At 37.5% G+C, this 17,288-nt stretch overlaps 1 pseudogene; it reads left to right on the top strand.

Moving 5' to 3' along the window:
* The first annotated feature begins 486 nt into the window (after window positions 1-486).
* LOC148737530 (uncharacterized) lies at window positions 487-1,157 on the top strand (annotated as a pseudogene).
* Window positions 1,158-17,288: the final 16,131 nt, after the last annotated feature.

Raw genomic sequence — 17,288 nt, 5'->3', positions numbered from 1 at the left:
TCAATTCTCGACAAGGCAAAGATGCTTTCCATTGAAAAACATCAGGAAGGATCTAGTGCACAGCCGTATACTGCTCGTTCTGAGATTGCAGAGTAAAGTGTTGAGGCGTTACCGCAGAGCTGAAGCTGGGCATTGCGATCCTCCTGAAAGGCTTCCCGTTTTAGTGCTAAGCAGAAGACCTTCCTAGAGGTGAGATTTAAAGTAGGAGAACACACTGCATTTTAAGCAGATCCGGCACAGGTGGCTCAAGATATGGGCTTTAGAAATCATGAATATGGAGCTGCAGATCAGTCATTGCAGATGAATTCCTAACACCAAGGCAAATGAAGGTCGGTTGCTTAGGGTTTTCCTTCCGCAACTCTGATGCGCGCTGGCGCAGAAATCGTCAGCAGCAGTTGGCACGAAAAGTAACGGCCTATTCAAAAAATGGCGGCAAATAATGACAGCGCGAGCACATCAAACAAACTATGTTTAACGCACTTCGACATGGAGGATGAAACGGAGAGAGAGAAGACCGGTTTTGAAATACCAACTCAGTAGAGATGAAATTTTCTGCGGAGAAACAATGGTTAAGGAGGGTTCGTTTTGCAGAAAATAACCCCAACTACGGGATGAGAGACCTTGATCCCGTGTTAGAGGAACTCACAGGCAACAAGCTGGAGCCTCCGGGTCCCCTAGTGAATGGCTTTGTTAAGGAAATCGGGCTCTCTATTGATGCGAAGCTCACTCGCACTAGAATGACCGATCTTATGACCCCAATCATTGTATTTATGCCACGTCAAGTCTTTAAGCATATCTGGGTTTTTAGTACAAGGCTACGGGGGAACCGCGGAAACAACCAAAAATGGTAAGAAAATCACGCTCAATTGCCAAACTGAAGGCTCAACACGGCAGAGAAAATTTGGTCTCCAGCGAGAATTAAGGGAGAGAATTTTCTCAAGAAGCGGCACTTCGAGAATATTCCTGAGGATCGTCGTTTGCTTGAAAGTTACAGCGGCAAGTTAATTGTTGTTGTCACGCAAACTACGCCGCTTTAAACGATTTACTCAGTAAAACAACAAATGATAACAACCACATTTTACGTGCAGCGCTATGATCGAGAAGGATTTGCAAAGGACTCAAATTTACAAATGCTATTGAATTTGAACACGATCTGACTTAGCAGTTATTTAGGTGACAGCATAACTTGCTAATGTTTTGTTAGCCCTTGTCACGAAACTTCATATAGCTAAAGAATGACAACCCTGAACGTAATCTGAAACAAAGTTCTAAAGAAAATACGTTTTTAGTACAAGCATATATTCTACAATTTCATCTTTATATCTTGTAGACAGAAATACACTGGAGTAAATAGATAGAAGTATGGATTTACCTAAACATAACAGCTAAAAGCATGTTTATTACTTGACTGACTATGATGTCTTATTCATTTATGAAATTATCCTATCAGTATAGAGAATTACTCCTATTAAATACAAATTTCATTTATCTATCTATACATCATCCTGCTCTTAAAGCCATTAAGCTGCAACCTTTTGTACCTTTTATTTAAGACAGATCTCTTACTAAAACAAATGCATTGTGTGAACATTATAAGCAAAATACTGAGTCATTAGTTATTATTCCTTTGACCCCTAACAGTGACCAGCATCTAATTTCTTTTTACAATATGAACCCCAAATTAAACATAAAGTCACAAGAATGAAGGAAATAATTACTAACTAGGGAAGCTTTTGATTGTTAAACAAATTCTCCTTGTCAGCACCTTTGAAAATGTATTGAGAACAGTATGGAGAATATTTATACTGTTGTTAGCATGTAAAGGGTTTATTGGTCAAACCTTTATGTACAAAATTCCATAAAACATTAGAGCAGAAATCCTAGCTGCCTCTAAAATGCAAGTCAGTAAAAAAAAATGGGTTTATAAAGTTTTCTATGTAATATATCAGTGCACACCAACTAATATCAGTGACAAAAGTACTTTTGTGTTCCGACAGGTTTAACCAGTCTAGCAAACATAGCTACTTTAAACAGCTTTGCAACAGTTTTAAAACATTTATCTTATAAAGTAGGCATATTACTTACATTACAGGTACACAGAATTTGTTGAGGGCTTAGTTATCATTCTAATAGCAAGGATGCCTTATTGTGCACCAAATTGACCAAGAAAAATAAAATTCAAATGAAATATTTTAGGAGATTGAAACTGTTGATTAAAAAATAAATCAACTACTCTTCTCCAGTCGATGCACCTTCAATTTCCTTATTAGCTGCAGTGCTTAATCCTCTACTATGTAAAGCTTCCTTTAAACCAGGTACTGTCATCAAAGTTGGATTGATAGCTACACTTTTACCTCAGTGGTATTGCAGAACTTCAGATGAGACAACAGTGATAAGTTATCAGGAAAGCAAGTGTTGCACTGTTTATAGACAATGGGTTTTAGTGCACACAACACTGATTCTGTCAGGTCTCTGTTGCTTGAACAAGTCACATGGTCAATACTAGACAAACAAACTTGACAACTGAGAAAGTAATTTTCTTTATTCCCACCACATTTGCAAACATTTGATTGGTAACAGTGTGGTGGAGAACGTGATAGGTAGTGTTATTTAAAGAGTCATTTCAGCTATCTTAGTATATCTATATTTTTATTTGTAATTATCTTTCATTAATTGAGTGTAAATAAATATATATAATATATGATTTTATACAAAGAATTGTATAATTTTAGTTATTAATTACTGCTGTGATGAGCTTTTGAATATTTTATAGAAAAAGCGCAATACAAATAATAAATGTTATTATTGTTATTGTTAGTGTGAGGTATAAGAAGAGGGCATTGGTTGATGTTCTGGGAGGTAAAATCAGCAAAAATAATTACTTCACATTACTTGCCACCATTTACCTGTGGCAGTGCTTACATTTGACCGGTTAGTTAAGGTTAAATCTTCCTTCACTCCAGAATGTTTGGCCTCTTTAGCCTGCAAAGAGACAATGCCATAACCCACCCTATACCTCGTAAACAGCAAATTTGCATGATAGGGAATAGCATGTCCAACTGTCCATGTTGTGACATTAACACTGGATGAAAAAAACAAAGACATCAATTTAAAATACATACTACACATTTCTTTCAGTTCTGCAACTTGAGCAGAATTGGTCTCTATTCTATAAACTCCCCCCCCCCCCTGCATTCCTCAGAAGGTTAACCCATCCTGCTAAGAGCCAGTCATTGGATTGTTTGTCCCTCTGTTTCATCCTCATTTCTTATGTGTCAACAAAACGATAGTAATATCGAGCCAATGAAATGGCTGGAATGCCAATAAGCCTAACTGTTAACTTGTTATACCTGTTAGCTTCATCACTAAAATGTTCTTTTACTCTTGAAGCCAAGTATCCCAGTCCGCACCCCCTTACCTGATACATACCTTACATGACGAAAATCTGTCTTCTGCAAGTATTGTTTCAGGTCCTCCTCTGATTTCTGCAACATCTCCTGCTTTCTAGCACGCTCCCCAACGCCGTCTGTACCAGAAACCCTCAAAAGAGTCTTTGGGGGTGGTCCTCCTTTAACATCTCCATCTCTATTCCCTATAGGTGCTTTCAGAACAGAAACAAAGGGATCAAACTTTCTTCTTCTCACTGCCTCTAAGTATAGGAGATCAATAAAATGCTACAAGGCATTGATCTGTCAATGCATGGGTTCTGGCCTTAACCTGTCTGCAAAATGCCCAATCCAAGGGAGACCTAACTGTCAGATGCCATTTTAAATCGTGAACTGTAACTCTCTGGAATTTGTATTTTTTTTTTCTGAAAGGTTTGGGGGAAGAGAGGCAAGAAAGTTGTTTACCTTTTCAGTATTAGAGGTTCTCATTTCCATAGTGTAAGGCTTTCAGATGTCATCTTTACCCATTCCAATACTACCCCCCCCCCCCACCCATAGTGTTTAAATTTCCTTTATGAACATTTGCATATGGGGAAGGATATGTAGCTGCCTGGTTGAGTTCATTGGCAGCCCAGTTCTGCCAGAGCATATCTGCTCCTGGCTGAAATTCGACAGTGCACTCTTTATGATTTATAATTTTGACAAACATTCAAAACATTATCTTCCAACATTTTCACCTCTTCAGTGTGCTGCTTCCAGAGGTAATGCATTATTTGATCTGTCTCGTTTACACTTACACTGTGGAGGAAGTACTGGAAGTGTCTACTTCGTACCTGATCACCAAAGTATCAGCACATCATACTTCCAATTAACATTGTCAGCTCATTTGATTAAGAAGTTCCATTATTTGAGAACTGAAAAATTAAATGATTTTAACTTTCACTGCACCAGATAAGTTTACAAGAATTATGTGTTTAATAACGTTTATTGGCATGAAAATGGTGGGGGACTTACACGGGAACAATTATTAAGAGAATATCACAAGACACTTATCAGTTGTTGGGTCAGGTAACACGTCCACACATAATCGAGAGAAATAAAAAAAAAGGATTATTAGGCGAGATTTTGTTGGATAGTAGCTCGTTCCTGAGAAATTGTCATGAGCTGATACGAGCTCCTCCTCGCCTATAATAGAAAACCCCGTTTGTAGGACGACATAAAATGAATTCCAATATTCTTTCACTCGCAGCGGATTCTAAGCATTTTGCGCAAGAACTGGTAAAAACGTGGAGAGGATGCGTGGCCCTAGTCCAATATCTACCTATTAAAATGAATATCACGCAAATTAATAACGCTTTAATTATATTACGACCAAATATGTAGGTAGAAAATACTTGAGTCCTGCAATTCAACAAGAAATAAGGTGTCTACATTATATGTTAAAAAGAGAATCATTATAAACTGAACAAACTTATAATCATGAGAAGAATATAATGGGTATCTAGGAGATATTGTTTGAATTTATTTTCGTAGTCACCTTTACTTCAAGTCCATCTCAGCCCATATGAAAAGGAGATGGAAAGGGAAGGGTTTATTTCAGTGTAAAGCGTTCTCTTGTAACCAAAAACTCTTCTTCAACTTAGCCTCAGCCCATCCCCTTCCCTTTCCCCCTTCCATCCATCCCTATCGTACACAGGGATACCAACAAGGATGTTACTTGTTCATGTTGTCTGTTTGTTAATTTTTTTCCCTGTTCCTTCTGTTTCTCTGTTTGTGTTTTAATTTGTCTCTTCATTTGTACACAGTGATGCCATATTACTTGCCGTTTTTTTGCTTTTAGGTCTTTTGTCATCTTAAAGGTCTTTTTTAATCAATGCTTTAAAATGTTTTCTTGTTATAGGACTCTCGATGAAAACCAGCTGAAGAATTTGTCTTCAGGAATTTTTAGAAACAACCGTTTTCTGTTGTATCTGTAAGTAGGGGATGCCACTGTATTTAGTAACAGTACTATGCGAGACACCTGTGAGAAAGCCTGGAGGACCAGCGGATAATTTTTTTTAAAATGTAGCTCTGATTTGAGTTTATTCATGTTGGCTCGGATAAAATCTTGCACTTTTATGGAATTCCTTAATTAATTTTAAATACCCCAAAGCATAAACTGCAACCAAAATCGCATGGAATTGTAATGAACGTTGTCAACATAGTTATGCGGACTCTATTGCATGGAGAGTTCAATTTCAGCAGAAATGAAGACCGCCATTTGATACATCAAAGAATGCGCTAGTTGAATCAAATTTTTAAGTAAAAGGATGCAAGAACCTACACTATACGAATGAAAAATAATTCGGAGTTCATCATCAGAATTGGTCTGAGTGGAAAAAATAAGGGAAGAAGATTAAAACGAAGGAGACAGGAACACAAAGGCAAAATAATAACAATAGTAGGGATAATAGTTAAAGAACTGATGATTATGATGATGATTATAATAATGATTATTATAATAGTAACAGTAATACCTATATTGTTGTTGATAAATGAACTAACAGGTGAAATAAAACAAATAACAGGGGGTTGGAGATTTATGAACAAAAATAAAAAAAGTGGCTGAACACTCCATGTAGCAAGAGACTTTTTCTTATAAGCGTTACAGATATCCAGAATTGCGAAGAGAGTTTAACTGTTCCGGAAAAAATTTTGAAGTAGATGGAGGAGAAAAAGAAAAGGCTAAGGACGACTTTGATGAGTTTGAAGCCGCCAGATAGATGGCAGAGAGATAGGAAAAAAAAAACTATATATATATATATAACTAACTGCAGACAGTACTGTTTCGGCGTTCTGGGCCTTATCAGTGCAATGCTGATGCTAAGATGCGGGGGAACCGAGACGGTCACCCCAAACGACCCAACCTTTGTGGTATCCTCTAAGCCATGCCAGAGTGCTCGAACTAGAGTAAACTAGCGAGCATGCGCAATTGCAACAGCAATGACTCATCCTAGATAGAGTGCTCAATTTGGACATGAAACCAAAGCTTTGTATGCCAAAGAGCTATATCTAACCTGCAGACAGTAATGCTTCGGCCTTCTGGGTCTCATCAGTGCAGTGCTGATGCTAGGACGGGGAGAACCGAGATGGTTACCCCAAACGACCCGATATATATAATTATCCATAGCTCTAACCCTGCTATTGAACACTTTTTAGTAGATGATGATCTCATTCCGCTATTTTGGTTATATATATATATATATCAAAACACCAAATGGTGGCTTGGTTTTAGTTTGAAGTAATTCATTTTGTTGGGTCAAAAAGTAAAAGCATGTCAACCCCGCGGATTTAGAGCATCAAACAGTTGAAAACTGTCTCGCTTTGGATCGATACTTTCGGGGTATCGTTGAACCCGCAGAACTAAAAAACGACATGATTAGTAGGCCTTTCCCTGCGGCGAACGCGATAAAGTTCTTAAGCGAAATGAAGCACAAAAGGAAAACAAAACAAAACAGAAGGCGCTTACAATTTGGTGTTAGGATCTGACATACGCTTATCGGGAACCTTCGGCATTTGGCTTCAATCCATAATTAAATTGAAAAGTGTCTGTATGTATCGAGAACAAGCTATGCCAGTAGAGTTTAATTGCATGGAAATTTGAAATTTCTATTTATCCATTTATTAATTCGAAAAAGACACCTTGTTGCAGGCATGATTAAATACCACGGCAATTCCAAAATAATAGATTAGACAAGGGAAATTAAGCATAGAAGAGAGCTAGTAAGGAGAGGTAGGAAAAAAAAACCATTGTGGGGAAGGAAACCATTCAGACAATTAAAGAACACAATTATAGATTGGAATTGGGTGACTATAAAGAAAGAGTCCCATTAGTATTTTGACAGCGGGCTTGAACCCAGACCACCGGATACAGTACTCTCATCGCTTGCTAACGCTAACCCTATCAGAGAGCCTTGGAAATATCGTATTATATATATATATAGTTATATATATTGTGGGAGGAAAAAGACAAGTAAACTACAAGTTCATCCCTACAAGCCTGTTTCGTGGTCGCCCACTCATCAGGGGATTTAATGAGAATAAACTTTACCATTGCTTATATACAATATAATTTGCATGATATATAGTTATATATATATATATATATATATATATATATATATATAATAATAATAAGTTAAAAGGCCTCGAGCCAACAGTGACGCCGCGCCAGAAGGATCCAAAAGGATTCACAGTCCAAACCTCGATAAATGGTAGGAGAAGTAGTGTAGCACACGAGGACGGACAACTTCGAGCGAAGGAAGACATATACTCAATAAAAGGTCTAAAAACTTTAATAAAAAACGTTTCGGTCCGAGACCTTCATCAGTTGTAATACGATGATTAAAAAATTCCTTAAATAGATTTATATAGGGTCTGATGACACATATAAACAAACACAGTAATTACTACGCGAAAAATTATCACTATAAAAAGAAATAGAAAAATTGTCCAATCCACTGAAAATGTAAAGGAACCAGCGTTGACTTGAAAGGCGAGAATTGTACTAAAATTCCCAATTAACGCTGAGACTGGGACCTTTGACGCCCGCCCAATTTGAAAAAATTATCCGCATTAATTATAGTTTATTCTATTTTTGGAGTGAAATTCCTGGCGCTTATTTAAGCCGAAGGGTGCCAGAGGGAACAGCTGTGCGCTCCAATATGCTTCTTTGGGAATTAGAAGTTTCTCGATGTTACCTGAACTGTTTACTGTTGCCTGCACTTGATCAATGCATTGGAATGAGAAATCGCTTAGATCATGTGGTGTTTCGTTAAAATGTACCGCTACTTCACAGGTCTTTTTCTTAGTGACCATAGCAGACTTGTGGTTGCGAAATCTAACCCTAAAGTCATTTGATGTGGAACCAATGTATTGTAGGCGGCATTTCTTGCACGAAGCCAAATAAATTATGTTCTTAGAATCACAGGAAAGTTCCGATCGTATCTTGTAACTTTTGCCTGTTTGAAAACTTAGAAAGGAATTAGATTCAACCAAAAAGTTGCGACAAAGATCGTATCTTGTTCTATTACATTTAAAACATCCCTTGACCTCGGCAACCCCTCTGCTTTCAGTCATAGGGCCATAACGGGATGGCGCCAACAATTCTTTAAGGTTTTTAGATCTGCGGAAGGATGCTATGATGGAATTTAAAGGAAAAAGCTTTTTTAACTTGGGAATGGACTAAAAAATACCCAGATGTTTTTTAATGATGCGACTTACATCAGGTAAATTTGGATTAAATATGGTCACAAATGGGAATAGTTTCCTCTTAGATCTGGCCTAAGTCCTAAGTAGATAATCTCTAGGCATGGTAAAGGCCTTACGAAACTGGTCGTCCACTAATTTGGAAGGGTAACACTGAGTAACCAGATAACCCTTGTAGTCGGTTATTCTCTTGACAAGAAAAGCTTTTTCGGAGCAATTTCTTTGTAACCTCGTCGCCACACCATAAGGGATCGCTTTGAAAACGTGTTTAGGATGACTATCAGGTGACTAGCAGTTGGCTTAGAGTAAACGTCTGTCATAATAAGACCCTCGATAAGATGTAGAGTTAAATCTAGCACATGAAGCTCTCCTTCGGAAAAAACTAATTCGAATTTTATAGTGGGGTACAAAGAGTTTATAAATTCAGTAAACTCATGCAGTGCCGGAAGGCCTTGTTGCCAGAGATAAAAATCATCATCACGGTATCGCCACCACAAAGCCGGCTTTATGTGGCCAGACAACTTAGCCTGAAAATATATTTCACCCATGGCAAGATCTGCATAACTGCAGGCGTTCTTAGGGCCCATGGCTATGCCATGAACCTGTAGAAAGAAAGTTAACAAAACACCACACGATTTAAGCGATTTCTCATTCCAATGCATTGATCAAGTGCAGGCAACAGTAAACAACTCAGGTAACATCGAGAAACTTCTAATTACCAAAGAAGTATATTGGAGCGCACAGCTGTTCTCTCTGGCACCCTTCGGCTTAAATAAGCGCCAGGAATTTCACTCCAAAAAGAGAATAAACTATAATTAATGCGGATAATTTTTTCAAATTGGGCGGGCATCAAAGGTCCCAGTCTCAGCATTAATTGGGAATTTTAGTACAATTCTCGCCTTTCAAGTCAACGCTGGTTCCTTTACATTTTCAGTGGATTGGACAATTTTTCTATTTCTCTTTATAGTGATAATTTTTCGCGTAGTAATTACTATGTTTGTTTATATGTGTCGTCACGCCCTATATAAATCTATTTAAGGAATTTTTAAATCATTGTATTACAACTGATGAAGGTCTCGGACCGAAACGTTTTTTATTAAAGTTTTTAGACCTTTTATTGAGTATATGTCTTCCTTCGCTCGACGTTGTCCGTCCTCGTGTGCCACACTACTTCTCCTATATATAAATATAAATTGGGCGGGCATCAAAGGTCCCAGTCTCAGCATCGATTAGGAATTTTAGTACAATTCTCGCCTTTCAAGTCAACGGTGGTTCTTTAACATTTTCAGTGGATTCCACAATTTTTCCATTTCTTTTTATCGTGATAATTTTTCGCGTAGTAATTACTGTGTTTGTTTATATGTGTCATCACGCCCTATATAAATCTATTTAAAGAATTTGTAAGTCATTGTATTACAACTGATGAAGGTCTCGGACCGAAACGTATTTTATTAAACTTTCTTAGACTTTTTATTTCAGTATATGTCTTTCTTAGCTCGAAGTTGCCCGTCCTCGTGTACTACAATATTTTTCCTATATATATACACATATATATATATATACATATATATACATATTTACATATATATATATATATATATATGTAAATATGTATATATATGTATATATATTTATATATATATATATATACATATGTAATTAGTTGTGATTTGAGCACTCTCGCATGGCAACATGTCTGCACTTGGTCCCACAAGTGTAGCGCCCAGGCAATGGTTTATTCCAGAGCTTGGCCCAGTGTCTGCACTGCACTGATGAGACCCACATAGGTCGAAACAGTGTGCACTGTCTGCAGGTATATATATATATATATATAGGCGAGTAATTACTTCTCTTTGCTAGAGGTTTCTAGCTTCAAAGGTCTTAAAATAAGTCTACAATTAATTAGTTATAAATGCACTTGTAACTTATTTTGTTTTTGTTGCATTTGTAGTTCATTGTCCAGAAACCCGTTGAAGGAATTGGCGTCAGATATTTTTAGTACAAATACCGAACTGGGTTGGCTGTAAGTTGGGTTTAACTATTTTAAGACACTATAAGAGTAGCAATAAAGAGCTAAAGTACCCATTTTCCTTTATAGCGTATAATTCGGTGACGCTTCCACTTTTAGATACAATAACTTGATATGGGAAATTATATTACATGTAGGAGGACTTTTTCAAGAGAATGATTGTGCCAGCAAATTCATGTTAAAGTCCGTAGATCAGAAATCTCAAGAACAACTTCAAGATTAATTCGTATGAGGAGGAAGGAACTCACGACTACGAACTGAACAGTTGGCAAAGGCATCGTTCATTACTTTTCAGTTGTATTTTAAGAGATCATGCGATCACAAACAAAACTTATAGGATCGTTTGTTTCAAGAGCATACGTAAAGCAATGCGATAAAAGACAAAACAAAAGGAAAAATAAATGAATAAATAAATAGAAAACAAAAACAAAAACAAACACGCAAATCTTTTAATTTACCTAGAGCTGCTATAAGAATAGTTATTATCCTATGTCTATAAATTTGACTTATTGTTGAAGTTTTTGACCCTATGTGGATATGGATTAATGACCCTTTGGTTTCCTTTTTTTATTTGAAAACTGATAATTTTAGGGCGAAAAGAATGACGCTGCAGTGAAAATTTTCCTCATTAGTAATCTCAGTCTCTACTCCGAAAAAGACCAAGCATTATTGGCACCATTAGAGTGAGGAGTATGCAGCTAGGCCACTAGGAACTGGATGTTCGACATCTTAGGTTCTTTGTGGGACTTTACTGTCGATAAATATGCATGGAGATTCGCTTGCTTGCTTCTGGCATTTCCTATACAATGTTAGACATCGAAAAGTTAGAAAGAAGTAGTGGAAAGTCAATGCCTAAAAAAGGCTACGTCCCTTTTAAAAGCAATGTTTTGTTAAGGTTATAGCGTCCTTCTCTTTTTTTTTTAATTTCTTCCTTAAAACGAGCTTCCAACGATAAGTTTTGCCCGGTTATTTCTCAAAAGCTGCGATCATTCTTTTAACAATTAACCAGAGGTTTTCATAGAAACATTGTGACCTCTTTAAAAAAATATCTTCTGCTTCATAGGCCTGCCAATCCTGGTTTTGGTAGCCTCTATTTTTATAACTGAATTGCAATTAGTATATCAAGAAACGCAAAATGATTCAAAATTCATCTACTTCATCGAAAAGTATCTCCTATCCTATATATCCAAATGTATAAATGACTTTAAACTAAGAAGACTGAATGCTAAAAAAAAAATCAGAGCTACGATCAGCAATACAGCTGCACCTGTTTGGCATGATGATTAAATTCAGCAAAAGCAGATAGAGTTGTCGGGCATATGTCGTAAAATGAAAACATCGCAAGTCGAAGCTATTTTCGAGACACAATATAGGAAAAGGGCTCGGGGAGACCGAGTACTATCTGAAGAAGAACCGCCTGAAAAACATTTGTTTCAGGTCGTTAATTGTTGGAATGGGGCCAGAAAACTCACATCAGACTGGTTCAAATAAACAATACCGCAAAGACTCTATGTGCCGGTTGGCACGAGATTTACAGATTATGACAGCTATAACTATTACAACTATAATGACGATGATGGATACAATAATCCAACATCTAGTCCGCATGAGGGGTAAGACAAATTTGAGTACAACACTTACTGAAGATTCTTCCTCACTAATCCCAGAGATTTGAAAACCCAGCTCTTTTTTTACGTGGAAGGTGGGTGTAATGATTGAATTTCTTTTCACCATGGTCATTACACCTCTTTACACTGCAGTTCCTAATGGCGAAGGTCTTCTGGCCCTCCAATTTTTTTTTTTTTTTTTTTATCAACGCGCTGTTAAGGAACCTAACTCTGAAACCCTACTTCGCTTAACAGAGCTAGAGCTCGCGCTTAATTGTTTTTCATTCGGGGACCACTTTTTCAAACAAACCAATGGAGTAGCCATGGGTACCAAAATGGGACCCATCTATGCCAATCTTTTTGTAGGTTTTGTTGAACACAATTTTTTTAGCCAAAACATTGGCCCCAAACCTGAACTATACGGTCGCTACATCAACGAAGGTATCGGCGCTACCTCCTCTACCAGAGAGGAGCTAATTCAATTCATAACTGCAGTCAATTCTTTTTACCCGTCTCTGAAATATACCTGGGAAATTTCCGACAATTCTCCCCCTTTTTTAGATATCAAAGTTTCAATTGAAGGCTACGGTTTATGCACTAGTGTGTATTACAAACCTACAGACTCACATAGTTACTTGCTGTATTCATCTTCGCATCCATCTCATGTTAAGAATTCCATTGCCTTTTCTCAGTTTCTAGGACGTCGTCGTTTACGTAGTGATGACTCTGATTTTTCCCACAAATCAGAGTCAGTGTGCCAGATTTTCGAAAAATGTGGTTACCCTGTTTGTGTTGTTCAAGTGGGTCACCACCGCCCAACTTATTGATCGACAGTCAGCACTACAAACATCACAGAAGGAAAGTTCCGACCGCATTCCATTCACTCTCACGTTTCACCCTCACAACCACTCAGTTAAATCCACTATTCTTAAAAACTTTAAATTACTTCAAAACGATCGAGAGACTGGCACTATCTTTTCGCAACCTCCACTTATTTCATTCCACACTAATGACCAACCCGGTACTTCTATACGTGTTCGCGCACGATGCAAAACTTGTACTTTCATTCAAAATGCTGAGAAAATGTCGGGACCCAAACGATCCATTAAGATCACCGATCACTTCACGTGCACCTTCGCTAACGTAATCTATTACATGACTTGCATTAATTACAAAAAGTTGTACATCAGCGAACCAGGAAGACGAATAAGTGACCGATTCCGAGAACACCTTCGCGACGTAGAAAGGAATGACAAGGACGCATCAAAACCGTCGCTAGACATTTTAATTTATCTTATCATTCTAACCAACATATGGCTGGTGGCAATCTGCGGTCTTTCCTTGCATTTAGGTAATACGGAAAGCCGCAAAACTCTTGAACAAGACTTTATCTTTCAAATCGAAGCCCTTAATCCCACAATTATCAACGAACGCTTTTCATTCCATTAATTTATTCGTGTTATTCTCGTCGCCATGTTCCCACCTATGGCGTAGCTCCACTTTCTGCATATAAACCCACACACAACCCACAACTCCTCCATTCGCTCTGACGAAGGACTAACGCTCGAAACGTCAGCTCTTTTACTCGTTACCGTGGCTAATTTACAATTTCAACTTACTTGATATAACTAAATTACCTGTGAGTCTACTTACTATGTTCCGTTTCGTATTTGCTGGGATTTCCTCGTTCTTGTCATAATTTGCCACCAATAAGTACGTTAGGAATTCACAAAATTTTCAAGATTAAATGTCAACTGAAATGTCCTTCGCCAGAAGACACCTGATTACAAATTCTTGCGGCTCAGAATATCATGAAAATTAAGTGGGCTTCGAGGTACAGTCAGGTTTACAAACAAATAAGGTATCTCTGTGGCTGGATACATTAAGTTAAAAGATGTGCTACTGGCACTTGGTTTTACCATTAGTTTATACCAAGAGAAATCATCTTACAGCCTATTAATTAATATTTATTCGAAAAAAGGAATCGAACTGAAAGAAGAAATTGACTCATAGCCAAATACTTAAAGTTACACTTCTAGTGTAGGAGTACCTAACTAACAAGTAAATGATTTTGAATGGTATTGCTGCTGTCTTATATGCTATGCAACATTTATGTATGTGGGATTTGTCTATAGGTACTTGTCTGAGATTCAAGTGCAAAACCTTCCCCCGGGAATCTTTGACAAGAACACAAAGTTGTGGTCTTTGTGAGTAATATTCTTTTTTTTTTTTCTGTGCGAATTTTCAATCTAAGGATTACTGACAAGTGGGTCTTCACCCATATTGATGTACGTAAAGATACCTATACCTATTTCAATTTGTGCTGTAAAAAAAAAAAAAAGAAAAAGAAACCCCCCCCGAGAAAAAAAAAAAAGAAACAAATTAAGAACAGAGAATTCTCCCAGCCATCTTTGACAACCGCTGGTTGAAAAGTCGGACTTCAGACCAGTTATCACCAATCTCTCAAGGCTAGACGAACAAAAACTTGTAATGATTCAGTGGTGGATAATATGTATTGTCAAATCTTTCTGAAAGAGGGGCCAAGATGTGTATCTTTTGCTGCACAACAACTCTAAAAGTCTCTTAACGCTTTTGTTTGAAACTGATGCAAGTCAAGGTGTTACAGAACCTATGACAGGTGTATCAGATTCCCCGTTCCAAGTGGTCATCTTAGTTTTTATAACAAAAATGCAACCTGACATCAACTGTCACATTCTTGACATGAAATTCTATAATCTGACAATGGTCCAACACTGCCCGTTTACGAAATCCACTCTTTATATGACAGGCGTTCCCTAGTGTCTTTAAAAATAAAAGATTTCCATTAAATGGCCGTTAATTATACATAAGTTAGGGAGTTAGAGAGGGCACATGGGTTCTCTGTAACTCTGTCTGATGTGCGCTTAGGCGCGAAACTCAGAGATACAGAGAATCGATGCGTCCTCTTTAATTCCTATTATATATATATATATATATATATATATATATATATATATATATATATATATATATATATATATATATATATATATATATATATATATATATATAACTAACTGCAGACAGTACCGTTTCGGCCTTCTGGGCCTCATCAGTGCAGTGCTAATGCTAATGCTAGGATGGAGGAGAACCAATATGGTCACCCCAAACGATCCAACCTTTGTGGTATCGTCTAAGCCATGCCAGAGTGCTCAAACTAGAGTACACTAGCGAGCATGCGCAATTGCAGAGCAATGACTCATCCTAGTTAGAGTGCTCAATTTGGACATGAAAGCAAAGCTTTGTATGCCAAAGAGCTATATCTAACTGCAGACAGTACCGTTTCGGCCTTCTGGGCCTCATCAGTGCAGTGCTAATGCTAGGATGGAGGAGAACCAATATGGTCACCCCAAACGATCCAACCTTTGTGGTATCGTCTAAGCCATGCCAGAGTGCTCAAACTAGAGTACACTAGCGAGCATGCGCAATTGCAGAGCAATGACTCATCCTAGTTAGAGTGCTCAATTTGGACATGAAAGCATATATATGTATATGTATATATATTAAAAACATATTTATTAAAAACTGGATCATTGGATAATGCAATTCAAGACTTTTTATTGGCTTAGCCATTATGGTATATCAGCCAATATACCGTAATCTACAAATATGGTAAGCGTTCGCATCAGCTTAAAATCCAAAGGGAGCTGAAAAATCCAGTTTCTTCTTACAAAATAATATTTTCTTGGGGGCGTTTTTAATAAAACAATTATTCCACTCGCGCTTGTTGGATATGAGATGATTATAGCCAACTCGGCGCTACGCGCCTCGTTGGCTATCTATCATCTCATATCCAACGCGCGCTCGTGGAATAATTGTTAAATATAACAGGTTAAAAGGCCTCAACCCAACAGTGACGCCGCGCATTCTCAGTGGATTCGACAATTTTTCCGTTTGATTATTTTTATTGTGATAATTTTTCGCGTAGTAATTACTCTGTTTATATGTGTCATCACGCCCTATATAAATCTATTTAAGGAATATGTAAGTCATTGTATTACAACTGATGAAGGTTTCAGACCGAAACGTATTTTATTTAACTTTCTTAGACTTTTTATTTGAGTATATGTCTTTCTTTGCTCGAAGTTGTCGGTCCTCGTGTGCTACAATATTTTTCCCACTATTTATCGAGGTTTGGACTGTAAATCCTTTTGGATCCTTCTGGCGCGGCGTCACTGTTGGCTCGAGGCCTTTTAACTTGTTATATATGTAAAGAAACTGTCAAATTCTATATCAAATAAAGATACTAAAACCAATGAAAAACGAAAGTCCTCTTTCTCTTTTCTTTGCTTTTGCGCTACGCGTTTCACTGCTGATGCAGTTCTTAAGGCGTACTCGGGTATTTGGAGAACGAATTATACAACCAGGTCTCGGACAAAATGGGAGAAGAAATAAGCCACAAACTGGGGAATATTCTTAGATGACTGTTATATAAACTGGCAATACGGTGAGGAAAAATTAAAGGAGCTTCATGATATCTTAAACAGTCTAGATAACAGCATTCAACTTAATGCTTAAACTAGCTGCAAAAAACTTCCGTTCCTTGATGTGATGATAAGAAAAGACAATACTTACCTAACAACTTATATTTATTATGAATCGACGGATTCATTCCAATATCTGCCATATACATCCAGCCATTCCAAGACACACTAAAAATAAGATACCATACAACCTGGCTCGGAGGATATGTATCACTGTTGAGGACCAGGACAGAAGGAAACGGCGCCTCCACGATCTCAAAAGAATCCTGCTGAGGAAACTATATTCAGCTTAGATACTTGATTACGGTGTAAATAAGGCCCTCACTCAAACGACGGAAGGGTTAAGAAGGGTGTGAGAGCAAACTACCGAAATTAATGTCCTTTGTCTTGTAACAACTTTGAATCCCAACAATCCGCAAGTATTTCAGCTGGTCAGGAGAACATTTCCAATGTTGAACCAAAACTCCCCATTAAAATCCATTATGAGCAAGACTAA

Source organism: Stylophora pistillata, chromosome 2 (genome assembly GCF_964205215.1).
Source record: "Stylophora pistillata chromosome 2, jaStyPist1.2, whole genome shotgun sequence".
Taxonomy (NCBI): Eukaryota; Metazoa; Cnidaria; class Anthozoa; order Scleractinia; family Pocilloporidae; genus Stylophora; species Stylophora pistillata.
The sequence above is the reverse complement of the archived record's forward strand: the minus strand, read 5'-3'. Positions and strand labels throughout refer to the sequence as shown.